General features: G+C 42.2%; 1 long non-coding RNA gene across 3 annotated transcripts in view; it reads left to right on the forward strand.

Annotated features, from left to right (window-relative positions):
• The first annotated feature begins 216 nt into the window (after nucleotides 1-216).
• The window catches only part of LOC138748401 (uncharacterized), a 42743-nt gene continuing 26660 nt past the window's right edge, over nucleotides 217-16299 (forward strand). For 2 of the 3 annotated variants that reach the window (XR_011347995.1, XR_011347998.1), the window contains exons 1-3: nucleotides 217-292; nucleotides 446-532; nucleotides 620-724. This is a non-coding gene — a long non-coding RNA (uncharacterized lncRNA). Of the gene's footprint in view, nucleotides 293-445; nucleotides 533-619; nucleotides 725-4800; nucleotides 4943-16299 lie in introns of those variants that run through there. The other variant, XR_011347996.1, reaches the window with a different exon arrangement.

A 16299-nucleotide genomic window follows, 5' to 3' on the forward strand; every position in this document is an offset into this window, starting at 1 on the left:
ATAATCATTATACACTTCCTATCAAAGTTCACTGCCCTTTAAACAAACAAGCACACGGGCGAAAACACAGAGCCGGGGCATTACCTGCAATGTGGTCCTCCTGCCCAAGCTCTCCCTCTCCCTCCGCAGCCGCAGCCCCGCTCGCGCTCCGGGCTCTGTGATTGAGAACGCGTGACGAAACAATCCTCGGAGAACGCGCGCGCGCGCGCCCTCCCTCCCGCACCGTTCCAAATAAAGGCCCGCCGTTCCCCGGCTGCGGCGGGAGCCAAGAGCGCGCATTCGCCAAATAAGGGTGGGTGGAGACGAGCACGAGCAAAGCTGGGGGAAAGAGGTGCCAGGCTTCTGTTGCTTGGTTGCATGCTAGCCCCTCCTATGCTCGGTTCAAGCAGAGAGTAAAAATAATTCACGTTCATAGACCCTTTCTCTTTTTGTTCTCTCATTGCAGCTGCAAATGGAAATCACCTTCTCCAGCCACACGATGAAAAAGGCGTGGTAATGGATCTTAAGGGTCCATGTTAATCACGAAATTGAGGTCAGAGAGCTCTAAACTCCTTGTGAGTCATGTTTCTGCACCATGACTGCAATTTTGGCTCCTGATGTAATGTTACTTTACTCGCAGAACCCAGAGGTTGAAAACTCCAGTGCAGTACTGAAATATTATCATTTTCTTTCTGCACTCATCCCATTTACCAACATTTGATCTGCAGCTGCTTCGATTATTCAGGTACTTGTCCAGATAGTTCTTAACAGTTGTCAGAGTCACTGCCTCCACCGTCTTCAAGATTACCTTATTGTCGTGATATTACAGAAAATTGCCTCCTGACTGCTGTAAAGCAGACAAAGAGTCACCGTTAATGTTGCCTGATGCCTCTTACAGTACGAGAGAAAGAAGCAAAAGGGAGTCCCTTCAGAATCACTGAGTGTTCATGGATTCGCCTCCAGCTTCCCCGCGGCCTCTGCAGTTGCGCAGACTCCTGTTCCATCCATTGGCAATCCGAACTCCAGATCCAAATCTCCAACACGATGAGGAAGCCTTGAGCGCCCAAGGCCCTTTAGGGGCCCTCCTTGCCCTCAGCATCCTCTCCAATACCTGGTACCCATGAGGCAATCTCCAGCAGGCCGCAGCCCGTGCAAGTCCCCCGACTGCAAGTTGCCCATACCCTGTGGAGGTCCCTCAGCCACTAATCCTCTGCCATGGTCGTCGTCCTGTAGTGTCCTTCAGCCACTGGGTCCCTCATTGATCCACTCTGCTGTGGTTACCGTCCTGTCGGGTCATCTGCTCTGCTTCTGCTTCTTCTCACCAGTGGGTGTTCTCGGTTTTGGTACCCTCCGCTGGTCCTCTGTCCCCAGATTCGGCATCCCCTTGTGGCTTCTGCTGAGCACCGGCATCGCCATCTTTGGCACAGACACGTGGTTGCAGGATTTTAATTTAAAAACATTGACAGCTTCTCCAACAGGCCATTCAATGCCTGTATGGAACTGTCTGTATTAAGCCTGGGCAGTGCTGTGTCTCCACCACACCGCTCTCCCCAGTCCGCATCAGCAGCAGTCCAGTCGTTACACCAGCTCTCGTACCTTCCTTGTTGAGCAGTGTGTTTCTCCTTAGCCCTCATCTTAAATCTACAGCCTGTGGGTTTAAGACACCTCTACCATAGGAGGGAGTTTCTTTCTATCTTTTTAGAACCTCAGGATACCCTCTGAGAAAACAAATGAGAATCAAAATCTATTTTCATGAGCATGTCACAAAATGTGTTATTTTGTGGCCGCATTACATGTGCAAAATGACTATAAATTACATTTTTTTTAAAATAATTACATTAGTCCAAAAACAAGAGTAAATGAGGTAGTGTCTGTGATTCATTGTCCATTCAGAAATCTGATGGCAGAGGGAAGAAGGAACTGTTTTGGTACCATTGGGTGTTCGTCTTTGGGCTCCTGTACCTCCATCCTGACGGTAGCAGTGAGAAAAGGGCATGGCCTGGGTGGTGAGGATCCTTGAGGAAATAAGATAATTTCTTGAGACACCGCCTCTTGTAGATTCCGTTAATGGAGTGAAGACTAATGTCCATGATGGCACTGGCCAAGTTTACAATCTTCTGCAGCCTTTTCCTGTCCTGTGTATTGGCATCTCCATACCAGACAGTGATACAACTGTCAGAATGCTCTCTGTGGTATACCTGTAGAAATCTGCAAGTCTTTGGAGACATAACAAATCTCCTCAAATTTCTCATGAAATATACCCACTGATGAGCTTTCTTCATGATTGCAACAACATGGAAGCCCCAGGATAGATTTTTAAAATGTTTAAATGTTAAGTTAATTCATTTTAATTTTAATTTTAAATTTATATTATAAATGTAGACACACAGCACAGTAACAGGCCCTTTTGGCCCACCACAAGTCTGTGCTGCCAATTTACACCCGATTGACCTACACCCCCAGTAGACTTTGAAAGGCGGGAGGAAACCAGAGCCCCCAGGAAAAACCCACGCAGACAAGGAGAGAACGTACAAACTTCTTACTGACAGCACGGGATTCGAAGCCCAGTCCTGATCGCTGATGCTGTAACAGTGTTGCGCTACTGCTATGCTAACCATGCCACCCCATGTTCAGAGCCGTTGACACCCAGGAATTTGAAGATCCTAACCCTTGGTTCACCCCTGGTTCGTGTTCTCCTGATTTCCCTCTCCTGAAGTCCACAATTACCTCCTTAGTGTGTGCCCTTCCCTTATAAAATCCCCCAATATGCATCGCCTCGCACATATCAAGATTAAATTGAATTTGCCCTTCTCCTGCCCAATTTACTAGCTAATCAATATGATTACCATCAACAATGGCTGATAGTAAATAGGATCAATGTTGTCCAAGAGTCACTCCTGTTTGGAAATCAATTTTCAAGTCCAAATTCTTCACTGAAAATCAGATTACTGGATAAAGTAATGCCTATCTTTTCTTTTCATTTTTAATCATTTGTTTTAATACCCAAGAAGATAGGAAAAGGAATGAAAAGGGAGCACAAACAGCAATGATAATAAACCCATTTTGCAATAATCCCAGAAATGATTAAAAAATAAATTTGAGACATTGTAAAAGGATTTCAATATCTCCATCAGTTGGATTATACTAATATGGCAAGACCAATATACCAATCCATCTCCCATCTTACAAGCTGCCTAAATAGGTTGAGATCTGATTGACGCTTCAAGGGATTGAGGAAGGACTCAGGCCCAAAATATTGGTAATATATCTTTACCTCCTATGGATGGTGCAGGGCCTACTGAGTTCCTCTAGCATTTCTGTGTTTTTACTACAGTCACAGCATCTGCAGACTTTCGTGCTTCACTTTGATCTGATTGATTCAGTTACCATTGGAATTGGTTTTTTATTGATAGTTTTTGCCTAAGTATTTACAAACAAACTATCTGTCTAAAATATTGATACAATTGTGCAAGAGTTAACTCAAAGAATGCAAATAAAACAGTTGATTAAATTGATCCAGTTTACAGCAGATAGACATTCAAAGGAGATCCAAACATGACTCTAAATCAGCCATTCTCAATGGGGCGCCTATGGCTTCCCTCCCCCAAACTCCAGGGGCCACAGAAGTAAAAGCCTTGTTTTCTTTTCACCTCATGCAACCTAAATATTTTTATGTTTCTTATGTAGTCTGAAAGACTAAATTACAGAAGATACCAAAACTTGACTGTTTCACAGGGAAGGGGGCCTGTAAACTTTGAGCAAAGTTCGAAGGAGGCCATAGCCAAAGAAAGGTGAAGAATGGCTCTTCTGAATGAATGTAAATTTGTTTCTCCACTAAACTGAAATTCCAGATGAGACTAGGTGTGAGAACTGATAAAGGGAATGATAATTAGTGACTAAAACAAACACCAAAATTATGAGGTGTTTAACTAGTGGTGAGACTGTGTTGATTCCATAGAGCCTGACAACACACAGTACATTGTGTGAAAACTATTTTCATTTTCACAATGAACTATATTGTTTTAAATGCAAATATTTTCCAAGCCAAATTGTTCATGAAATATAACTGCTTATCCCCTGCCAGCTGTTACATTTCAGTTCCTTGGAGCCTTCATCACACCCCGACTGGAAATCTGCACATAGTTTTGGGCACTGCGCCTCGAAATTGGGGAGAAGTTGGGAGAATGGGGTTAAATAGAAATCAGCCACGATTCAAATGGTGGAGTAGACCCGATGGGCTGAATGGCCCAATTCTTCTCCTAGGTCTTATGGCCTTATGATCTGAAAGGATACATTGGTGTCAGGTGAGATGCAGTTCAGGTACCAAAATAAAACATATTTAAAGGTTGTATACGGTTGTCAGCAAAATCATAGATAGAAATGAGGAAACAGACAGGAGGGAGACAACAACTACCTTGCAGTCAAATGTTAGTAAAATCAAGAGCTGATTGTGGACTTCAGGAGAGGGAAATCAGAAGAGCACGAAATAGTCCTCATCAAGGGGTCAGGAGTGGAAAGGATTAGGAACTTCAAGTTCCTGAGTATCAACATCTCTAAAGATTTATCCTGGGGCCTCCATGTCAATGCAATCACAAAAGGCTCGCCAGCAGCTATACTTCCTGAGATATTTGAAGAGATTTGGTATGTCACCAAAGACTCTTGCAAATTTCTACAGGTTCTGGATACCATGAAGTCCATTCTGACTGGTTGCATCACTGTCTCATATGGAGGTGCCGATGTACAGGACAGGAAAAGGCTACAGAGAGTTGTGAACTTGGCCACATGAGGTGGTATCTTAAAAAAGATGTCTCTATCCTCAAGGACCATCACCATCCAGGCCATGCTCTCTTCACGCTGCTACTATTGGGAAGGAAGTACAAGACCCTGAAGATGAACACCCAGCAGCACAAGGTCAGCTTCTTTACCTCTGCCATCAGATTTTAGAATGAACAATGAACCACAACCACAGAATTTATAGCAATATTTTTGCACCTGTAATGCTGCCACAAAGTATTTTGTGGCACGTTCATGACAATAAATTTTGAAACTGATAAATTAGATTGATATTTTCTTTCCTTCTTTTATATTGCCTTCTACTGTCATCGTAGAGCAACAAGTGTACTTTTTATTTTGATGTTGAAGCAAGAAAATTGCATCTGAAGAGGCAAAGTGTATCACTGCAATATCTCTGATTGCACCATAACATGATCTTTATCCTTAATAGTGCACAATGGAAAAGTCCTTAATATCAATAATGTGGACAGATATTTTTTAGAGATGATTACAACCTCTGCAGGAGATCAAAGCCAGGGATCCTCTGTGGTAATATATCACAGTTTTATTTTTGGTGAGTTGGTTTTCAGGTCTTCATTGGAGTTTTGAATGTATCGCAGGAGAGTGAGTGGAAGGTTCCAGAGGAATTTTAGAAAGTGACCTGGGACATCGCAAGGTCCTGGAGCTTGTGGAGATGTTTCGTTTCTGTAATTCACTAGATTTCAGAGGTCTGTGGCACCTGGTATGAAGATGAAGGAAAAATGTTTTCTGGCTGGGTAGGGACATCCAATGATGTAATGGGATTGAGGTGGACTTCAGCAAGGCAGCCATGGCTGTATCTGGTCCATTCTCTGGCACAGTGAGCACTGAGTAATTGAATACATTTGATTTAGAATTCTTTCTGACTGTAACCATCATACCTTGGGACTCCATAGCTTGCTCTATCCTTTCTTGCACACCAACCTGCCCAAAGCATTTGGCAGATTTGACTTCCTACCATTCTCTCTTCCATCATCCAGCTTCATCATGTTAGCCATCAGATGTAGCTTGAAAGTCTGTGACCTTCAACCGTGTAGCCCAGTATGACAATAACACCATCTATAAATTTGCTGAAGATACCACAGTAGTGGGTTGTATAAAGGAAGGGGATGAGTCAGTATATGGGATGGAAATTGAAAACTTGACTGAATGGCGCACCAACAACAACCTTGGACTCAATGTCACCAAAGCTAAGGAGCTGATCACTGACTTCAGGAAAGTTAGAGGTAAACAATCCAGTGATCATTGGGGAATCAAAGGTGGAGAGGGTGAGCAAATTTAGGTTCTTGGGAGTCACTATCTTGGAGGATCTTTCTTGGACCCAAACACCAATGGCATAGTGAAGAAAGCATGTCAGTGCCTCTACTTCCTCAGGAGTTTGCAGAAGTTTGGTATAACACCAGAAACCCTGGCAAATTTCTACAGAGGTTTGGTGGAAAGTGTGCTGACCAGCTGAATCATGGTCTGGTATGGGGATACCAATACCCCTAAGCGTAAAGCCCTGAAAAAGGTAGTGGACACAGCCCAGGACATCACAGGCAAAACCCTCCCCACTATTGAGTACATCTATAGGGAACGCTGCCATCAGAAAGCAGCAGCGATCACCAAGGATCTACACACTCTGTTCTCGCTGCTGCCATCAGGAAAGAGGCATAGGTGCCACAAGACTCGCACCACCAGGTTCAGGAACAGTTGCTACCCCTAGAGCATCAGACTCCTCAATGACCAACTCAATCAGAGACTTATTTAAGGACTCTTACTTCTGTATTGCACAGTCAGTTTGTTTACATTTGTTATCTGTTTACAGTTCTTTGTTTACATGTTTACACTGCAAGTTTTTTTGCAATACCAATTGGTGGTAATTCTGCTGCACCCAAGTGAACAATTTCATCTTTTCTTTTCATGCGAAAAGCCAGAAGTTCATCTTATAAAGCATTACTAAATTGGGTGCCTATTACAAACATCACTGTGGAAATGTAACAGGTGACCAATGAAAACATTCTACTTTATCACTGGCAAGGATCTGGTTCAAGTCCTCTATGTCCCAGAATTGTCATTGATGACTAATGAATAGAGAGGGATAGCACAGCACATTTCAAAGAAACTACAACAGAAAAAATGCATTTTAAAAAACAACAAGCTGAGACCATTCTGATATTAACCACCACATCTCAGCCATGTAATGACAGCCAATCACCTTTCTAATGAACATTAAATGACTACAACATAGAACAATAGAGCACAGTACAGGCCATTCAGCCCTCAATGTTGAGCCAACCCATATATCCCTTCTTAAGAAAAAGTACTAAACCAGTGGTTCTCAGGCTTTTTCTTTCCACTCTCATACCACTTTAAGTATTCCCTATGCCATAATTTCTTTGCGATTGGTAAGAGATTTCTTAAGGTGGTATGTGAGTGAAAAGAAAAAGTTTTAATCATACCTAATTGACTCATTATGTTCACGGTTTCATAACTCCAAAGGTAATGGGCCAATGACAATTTTCCTCGAGCAAAATATTTCAGTAACAATTGGGTCTGGAGCAGTGGTTCTCAATGTTCCCTTCTCACTCACATATCCTTAATAATCACAGAGCACCAATGGCATATTGGTGATTACTTAAAGTGGTATGTATGTGGAAAGAAAAAGGTTGAGAACAACTGTATTAAACGCTCCCTACCCCATAACCCTCTATTTTTCTTTCATCCATGTGTAAGTCTAAGAGTCTCTTAAATGCCCCCAATATTTCAACTTCCATCTCCATCCCGGCAAAGATTCCAGGCACCCACAACTTTCTGTGTAAAAAACTTAGCCCTGATGTCTCCCCTAAACTTTCTTTCCTTCAAGTTGTACATATGTCCTCTGGTGTTTGTTAATCCTGTCCTAGGACACAGGCAATGGCTGTCCAGCCTATCTATGCCTCTCATAATCTTGTAGACCTCTATCAAGTCTCCTCTGATCATTCTACACTCCAAAGAGAAGAGTCCCATCTCTGCTGACCTTGCCTCATAAGGCTTGCTTCCCAATCCAGACAACATCCTGGTAAATCTCCTCTGCACCCTCTCCATAGCTTCCACATTCCTTCCTATAATGTGGTGACCCCAGAACTGAACACAAAACTCTGAAGTGTGGTCTAACCAAAGATTTGTAGTTGTAACATGACCTCTACGCCTGAATTAAATCCCCTATCAATGAATCCTAGCATCCCATAGGCCTTCTTAACTATCCTATCAACCTGTGCAGCGACCTTGAGGGATGTATGGATTTGGACCCAAAGATCCCTCTGTTCATCCACACTCTTAAGTAACCAACTATTAACCATGTATTCCGCCTTTTGGTTAGTCCTTTCAAAATGCATCACCTCACACTTATCTAGATTGAAATCTATCTGCTGCTTTTCTGCCCAACTCTGCATGTTATCTATATCATCTTGTATTCTTCGACAACCTTCAGATCCATCCATGTGGTTCTATGACATTTTAGAAACATTTGGACAGGTACATGGATGGGAGGGATATGGAGGGTTATGGTTTGGTTGCAGGTCAGTGGCGCAAGGCGGCAAGTTTAGTGGGGCGGCATGGTTAGCATGGCGGTTAGTGCAACGCTATTACAGTGTCAGTGACCTGAGTTTGAATCTGGCGCTGTTTGTAATGAGTTTGTACATTCTCACCATGTTTCGTGGATTTTTTCTGGCTGCATCCTTCAAAATGTTCAGGGTTGTAGGTTAATTGGGTATAATTGGATGGCATGGGCTCATGAGCCAGAAGGGCTGTATGTCTAAATGTAAATTTAAAATAGTAGTTTGGCATAGACTAGATGGGCCAAAGAGCCTATTTCTATGCTATAATGTTCTATGGCATCCTTTGTGGACCTTGACGGTGGTGGATTGGCAGATGTTTTCAGACTGTTGGATATTATTCCTATCAATACATTGACACACTTTTAATTGCCTTTTTTTAATCACATACTGTCACAAAGTAAATCTGTCCGATTAAAGGAAGTGCAGGAAACAGAGCCCCGGAGGGTTTAAGTGAAGAGTTGGAATTAAAATCCAAGGAGTTTAAAGAGAGTGTGATGAGGAAATTGCCAGACGACTGAGATTTCCATACAACAGAATATTAGATTATTCTGAGCAAAGTCAGAATGCCTACCAGGGCACACATGGCTCCTGGAGTTCAAGGATATCTTGTGATTTTGCAGAAGAAAGATGCAGGGTAATGTATCCCTTAATGTAATACAATCCGCTGGAGGAACTGATGAAGGGTTCCAGCCTACAGCATTGATCATTCCTTATGTCCTGAGTTCTGCTGAGTTTCTCCAGCAAGTTGTTTTTCACTTCAGATTCCAGAAACTGCAGTCTCCAGATCCCTAAACATCCCTCATGAAGCCTGAAGAAATATGTACTTGATTACAGTTGTGATAAATTCATTCTGGACTTCCTCTGGCCACTTTGGTGGGCTTTAAAATCCCCCAAGGTTTCAAGAAACTTCTATGAACGATTAAATTGGTGACTCTTACAGCAGGAAGAAGCCAGTTTTGTGTAATATTCCATGTCCTGTCCTATTACATGACATCTGGAATCTTGAAATTTACTCCAGGGCTTGTCATCCAATTTGGAAAGACTGCAATATGCTGGAATTGATGAAGGGTTTGGAACCAAGAAGTCAACAATTTTTTTTTTCTCTCACTAGCTGAGTTCCTCCAGCAGATTGTTTTTGTCAACGATTGATCGAAGGAAATAGTACTGAATTATGTTACATAATTACAGACAACAAATCACATGACATTGTCTTTCTATTTATTGGAGCTCATAGGATAAGTTCTATTTTTATGCAGATTTAGACATAATAACCTCTACCTTTTGTCAAAGCTTTGCTAAATCTTTCTTGTGCCACTGGAGTTTCTAAACTATCTGTGACCACAGCTCTAAAGTCAATGCTGTGAAAGATGCATGTATAAATGCCATAATTTCTCCGGCACTTTTGGAGTTTTGGAGCATCTGGACACTCCTTGTTCACTTCTGTTATTTCTTCCTTTGTTTAAAGGCAGAAAGGTGATTTGGCCTTTCCCAGGAAATGTTATTTTGGGCATTACCATCGATTTGCATTAATTTATTTTCCCCTGAAATGCCGCAGCATTCTGTGCTTGTAAGCGGCAAAGGTATCTCACGTTGCTTCAGTGTTTCAAACGTGTGCACCAGAAATAGGTAAAAATAACCACCCATTCCAGTTTCCACCACCACCTGGCCATAGCACTATTCAGCTAATGACATGGGCATTTCCTCAGCAATGTGCTCAAGTGTGATTCTTGCAGGAAAACACAGGATAAATCTTTCTCTAAAGATCTGAAAAATATTAGAAGGTGATCAAAGTAAGAGCCGTTGCAGCAACAGGCAAGACAATGCCATGCAGCTTGATTGGAACCCCTGCCCTGAAATCACTCATTAACACAGGGGCACTTCAAGGCTGTATGCTTAGTCCCCTGATGTATTCTTTCTAGATCCATGACTGTGTAGCCAACTCAAATAAAATCTATAAATTTGCTTACATCACCACCAGTGTTGACCATATAACAGGTACAAATGCCACCAAAGAGACTTGCAAATTTCTGCAGGTGCACCGTGGAGGACATTCTGACTAGTTGCAACAGGCTGGAGATGCCAATGTACAGGACAGGAAAAGGCTACAGAGAGTTGTGAAATTGACCAGGACTATCATGGGCATCACTTCATTAAGGACATTTTACAAGAGGCAGTGTCTCAAGAAAGCAGCCTTTTTCCTCACCATTACAAGTCTCCTTGTTACCTCCTCTGGAAAGTGGAATACAAACTGATACAAAGGTTGCTCACTGCTCCTATCAAATGTGTTGCTGTGCTAGGTACAGTCAGCACACCATTTCCTAGTCAATGGTGCATCTCTGTCTGTCCCTGAGACAACAAAAGACATGGTGCATTAAGAAGAAAGAAAATGCAACCCAGGGCCTCTTATTCCAACATTTTTTGGTGTGCAAGGTTTAACATGCATTGTGTCCATGAAGAAAAATGTCTCCTGAATATCTGACCCTGTCATCACTGGAGTGCACAGACTTGGGGTTTGTGTATCTGGACTTGGGACCAAACCCACAAATATGGTTAACTGAGGTCAGAAGTGAGCTATGCTTCTCGAGTGCACAGTGGAAGTTAATGTAATGGACAAATGGCATCATCAGCTTGCATTTATATATCACCTTTCAGGTGTAAATCCACTACAAAGGCATGTAATGAGAATGCACTGCAATGTCCAGTCACATAAAAACAGACAGCCAAAATTTAGTCAAGGAGTAATTTCAGATTGAAGATGACTTTCTTCCACTGTAGTTCTTTGCATGAAATCTAATGAAATGGGGAGGGGGAATGTTAGGGGCATTGCATGCCAACTACCATAGGCTCTTGACTGACTGAGGGCCTGGTCCAATATCAAGAAGTGCTGTCAATTAGTAAAGAGTGTTAAGTGTTAAGTATTACACACATGAAACAAAAAATGCTGTAAACACAGCAGGTCAAGCAGCAGAACAGTTAACACAAATGAAGAACATTCGCTCTTACTGAGTTGGATATCCCACCAGTTATCCTTCTCTCTCCATTCATTCCAGAGCAATAGAGCAGCAACTCATCCTTACAGGGGGTGGCCAACCTTTTAATTTAGACATACAGCAAGGTAACAGGGCATTTCGGCCCACAAGTACATACCGGGGGTGTAGGTTAATTGGGCAGCATAAACTCATGGGCCGAAATGGCTTGTACCATGCTGAATATCTAAATTAAAAATTAAAAGGTTAGCCACCCCTGGAGCCTTAGAATGTCCAGATGATCCAGTTTTGAGGTAAAGCTGAAGCCAACTAGTACTAATTGAGTCCATGCCTCTGTGAGATGCATCAAGAAAGTTTAAATTATTTCCCCCCACAATATAAATGTCACCAAGCTGAAACCCCTTGCATGTTACTTAACTTTTGACACAGTCTATCAGTCTCCTTATCTCTCATTTCCTCCTCCTCCTCCTCTCTTCCTCGCACTCCCTATTACACCTCCACTTCTCCATCCCCTGCCCTGCTGGTTTCCCTCAAATTCACAGCCTTTTCCCACCTCCTGAAATACACCAGAAAATAGGAGCAGGGGTAGACTCTCCATATCTGGAAATGACTGCAGTAATTTCCATTTATTTTCCACTGGTATGGATAGAAGTCCACGAAGAGCATTCTAATGCATACTTTGGTCAACCGAAGCTTCATAACCAGCAAGACCCTATCAGAGAATTTATCCACACAAATCAATCCACATTATAACTGCAGACAAGAAATATTATCTGCCAAAATCTCTAGGAATGTCCAACACATGATAACTCTTGAACAACATACAGCAAATTCTAAAAAAGGTTGTTCGATCCACAGCAAAATTGTTATAGTTTCCACCCATACTTACAGAATAGCCACATATAGAAATCACACTTATGAAGGTTGTTTCCTTCACTCTGCATTCATTTTCACAGTAAATGTGGAGACCAATGCCCACACAAAGTGTGAATGAATCATTCATCTGCTCATTGTATAATGCTTGCGTCTTAAAATAAGTTCATTGAAAACTTGCGAAAAAAACAGGACAAATACAAATATCTTTGTCCGCATCAATGACAGGGATCTCCCAGTGGCCAACCATTTCAATTCCGTGCCCCACTCTTGCACCAACTGTCCATGGCCCCATTCACAGCTAAAGCAGGGCCACCGTAAATTGGCGGAGCAACACCTAATATTCCATCTGCGCACTCTCCAAACGGACGGCATTAACCGACTTTCTGCTAGACCACTCCCCACGCTCCCCCTCATCCCTATCCCTCTGTCTCCTTTCCTCCAATTCTTCAAACCCTTCCCTCTCCATTCCCCCAGCCATCCCTCCTCCCCCTGTTTGCTGCTGTGCCCTTCCTCCCTTATCCACCTATTACCTCCAGCCTGTGGGACTGTGCTCCTCCCCCTGATTTCCCCCCCCCCCTCAATTTTATTCAACATTTTGCTCATACCTTGATGAAGTACACTGCTGAGTTTATCCCACATTGTTTTTACAAATACCTACTGCATATCATGTCTTTCATGAACTCTGGATGTCCCCAATACTTTACAGCTAAAAAAATATTTTTGAAATGAAAATAGAAATGCTGGAGTGTCTCAGTGGGTCAGGCAGCATCTATCAAGATGGAAACAAAGTTAATATTTCAGGATGATGATCCTTCTTCAGAATGCAATAACAAGGATGTTGAATGAAAGTAATGTATTTGATTTAACCTGCAAGGTCTTAGACAAGTCTGATGAATCAGGTTGGTCAAAATGTTAAAACCCAAGGGAACCAGCTCCAGTTAACAAAAGAATGTCATATATATGTCCAATTTTATGGAGTCTGTGAGGCTGCAGGAGAGCTAGAGCTGAATCCATAGCCACTCCATGACTTTGAAGGGCTATCTTTTGTGTCCCCTTCTCTGACTGTATGAGGCAGCCAGCAATTTCTGCTGATGGCGAATCTGTCTACCTTCTGCTAGACTAAAGCAAATTTTGTCCAATATTTATTAAAAGACAATAAAGGAATTTTGAAATATGGTGTATTAAGGCAAAGATTGATAGATATCTTAATACTCAGGGTATCAAAGGTTGTGGAGAGAAGGCAGGGGAGTGCAGCTGAGTGGGAAGATGTTGGAATAGGGGAGCGGACTCGATAGGCCAAATGGCCCACTTCTGGCCATATATATCTTATGGTCTTATGGAAATAATTGACAACGTTTAATGATCAATAGACTGTTGACAGCAGGATTACCCACAGCTCATTAACAAATCATTTCATTTTCACCAAATTTAGCACATGGCACCTTTCAGATTTGCCCATTGAAGGGCCTCTAGTATTCTGCTGTGTTCCAGATCATTCGCATTGTGACAGAGATCATATGGGAAGTGTGCTGGAGCAAGGATCGAACAATCTGGTGCAGGAGGGGTGGGCAGGGGCCAAAGAGAGGATCTCAAGGGGAGGGGAAGCAGGATGCTCAAGGTGAGTGTGGCACAGGCGTTTGACCCAATTTAATTTCTTTGATCGATGGCCCCTGGGTTTGGTTGGGCAGATGATTTAAATGTTTTGATGGACTACTGAGGATATGAGCAGAGAATGGGAGAGGTTGCAGGACATTGAATATCCAGGCCCAGGTTGGATGGAATCTTTTAGCAAACAATGAAATATATCTCAATCCACCCGATTAAAACCTGTTCTCACAAAGCATTAACCCATGGTAGAATTATGTGCAAGAGCTGTCAAAAGTGTGATACATCATTTGATGTCATTGCTCATGCCAGTAACAAATATGGCCGACAGACTCCAGCTCTGACCTCACAATGGCCCACTAAAACCAACGCTTGGGCACCCTTCATGTAGACGGATGATTTTGGCTTAAATATATCAGTGGTGCAATTCAGAAATTGGAAGATAACACAAAAATTGTGATTGTTCCTGAAGAAGTAAATTTTGGACTGTGGGAAAATATCACTGGACTGGTCAGCTACATTGAAAAAATGTTAAAAAGGAATTCAGTTCTGAGAAGCATCTAGTAAGGAATTTTGAAGGGGTAATGAGGAAAGAGAATTCCCTGCAAGTGGAAGTGTGCTGAAGAATTGTTAGTGGGGCTGATTGGGAAAATGGATCAGCTTAGGGTTGGGTAGAGGGGCTGAGTTGATGGGCTGAATAGCTTATTTCTGCTCTTATGTCTTATAATTTTGTGACCTTGTGTTTTACTTAGAACAATAAACTGACTGAGGTTTATTGGACATTCACAGATTTTTGGGAATTCTAAATCAGATGAAATGCCAAGAGGTCAGTAATTTAACATGATGGGGAAGGATGAGGGGTAAGGCACTGAAGAGACCATTCTCTCACTCTGAAGGAAATGAGATTGAAATTTAGTGTCTCAAAGGTGATTGGAGCAAAGTGCTCAGGCAGAGGAGGGCAGGTTTGGTGGATGGATTTTGTAGATTCACACAGGATCTTTGATCCACTACTTCATCATGAAGGAGGTACAAAATCAGCTGGGAAATGGCTTCTTCCCACAGACAATGAGATTGATCAATGGCATTCTGAAACCTTGAGACTCTTATAATATGAAATTAGAAAATTATTCCACAATATTTATATATATATTTACATCAGTTCTGTGGCATGTATGTGATTATAATGTGCTCTGTCTTGTGTGTATAAATATGTACTGTAGTCTGGACAAAAGCTGTTTCGTTTGGTTGTAGATCAGGTGATAATAAACTTGAACTTGAATGTGAGGTATTCATAATTTTGGGTGTGAACGGTGCGGGAGGGGTTGGAGGAGAAATCAGTGACTGTCAAGTCATTTATTGCCAAGCATTTGATCAATGTTTTCTAGAGGTTTGGCGATCATTGGAGGAGTGAAGGCTGATGGACATGGAGCAGGAGTTGGGGGTCACTTCCATGCTTTCAGTGATGGAGCCAGGGTTGATATTCATGGAGGACGAGTCAGTAATCATGGTGGAAGTAATGTGTTTTTGAGATGGTGTAGGATTTGGTGAATGGGGCATGTTGTTGATTGCAGGACATTTGGCAGGCATGAAACTGGAAAGCCCAGTGTGATGGCCGGGGAGGGGCGGCAAAGGATGGTAGGGAGGATAGTGTGGGAGGGGGTTGGTTGGCTGTTATGAGTTAGCTTCAAAGATTGTGCATTCAGATCCATTTGATTATTGTACAGGTGCTTACGATGGGACCAGGTTCTGACAAACCTATCGTAAGTTGAAAAAATCATGAGTCAGACCATCGAAAGGAGGAAGAGCACTTGTATTTGCAATATTTGTTTTGGTATTTTTGCCGTGGCACACCTATAACAAACACATGGACCACCAGTGGATCATGGACCAAAGGCTTAGACATACTGGTGTAACATACTTGCCACATGTAACTTTTGGCCTGCACCCGTTTGAAGACAAATGCACATTGCAACAATATTTAGAAAGCAGCTTTCAGAATATCTCTCCCTTTGCAAAGCAGCTTTCTGGACATACGGCAGAGAAAATATAAATTTCTCCCTCAGTTATTTCTTTTAGTAACATATTTGAAAATAACTGAAATTTTTAAATTTAATAATTTTAAAACTCCAGTAGTTGAGAGAGTGATAATGATACAGCAGAAGTCAGGAATCTGGACTACCCGAGAAACTGGACTTTTTGAAAACTCTCAAAATTTAGTGGGCTTTTCTGTGTATGCGCAAGGGTCACAGGTGCACAGTGGCAACTATACATAGCAGACATATGTACAAATCCATAATAATAGATCCTAAAGTAGATAAACCTGTGGTGTGAAGAGAAGGAAGAACACATTGAAACTGAGTGACGAACTTAAAACAATTAAGAAACTAGAACATGGTGTGAGCAATACTGTTCTAATGGAAACACACAACATCAGAAAGTCTACAATATACAAAATAAAAAAG

Source organism: Narcine bancroftii, chromosome 1, assembly GCF_036971445.1.
Source record: "Narcine bancroftii isolate sNarBan1 chromosome 1, sNarBan1.hap1, whole genome shotgun sequence".
Taxonomy (NCBI): domain Eukaryota; kingdom Metazoa; phylum Chordata; class Chondrichthyes; order Torpediniformes; family Narcinidae; genus Narcine; species Narcine bancroftii.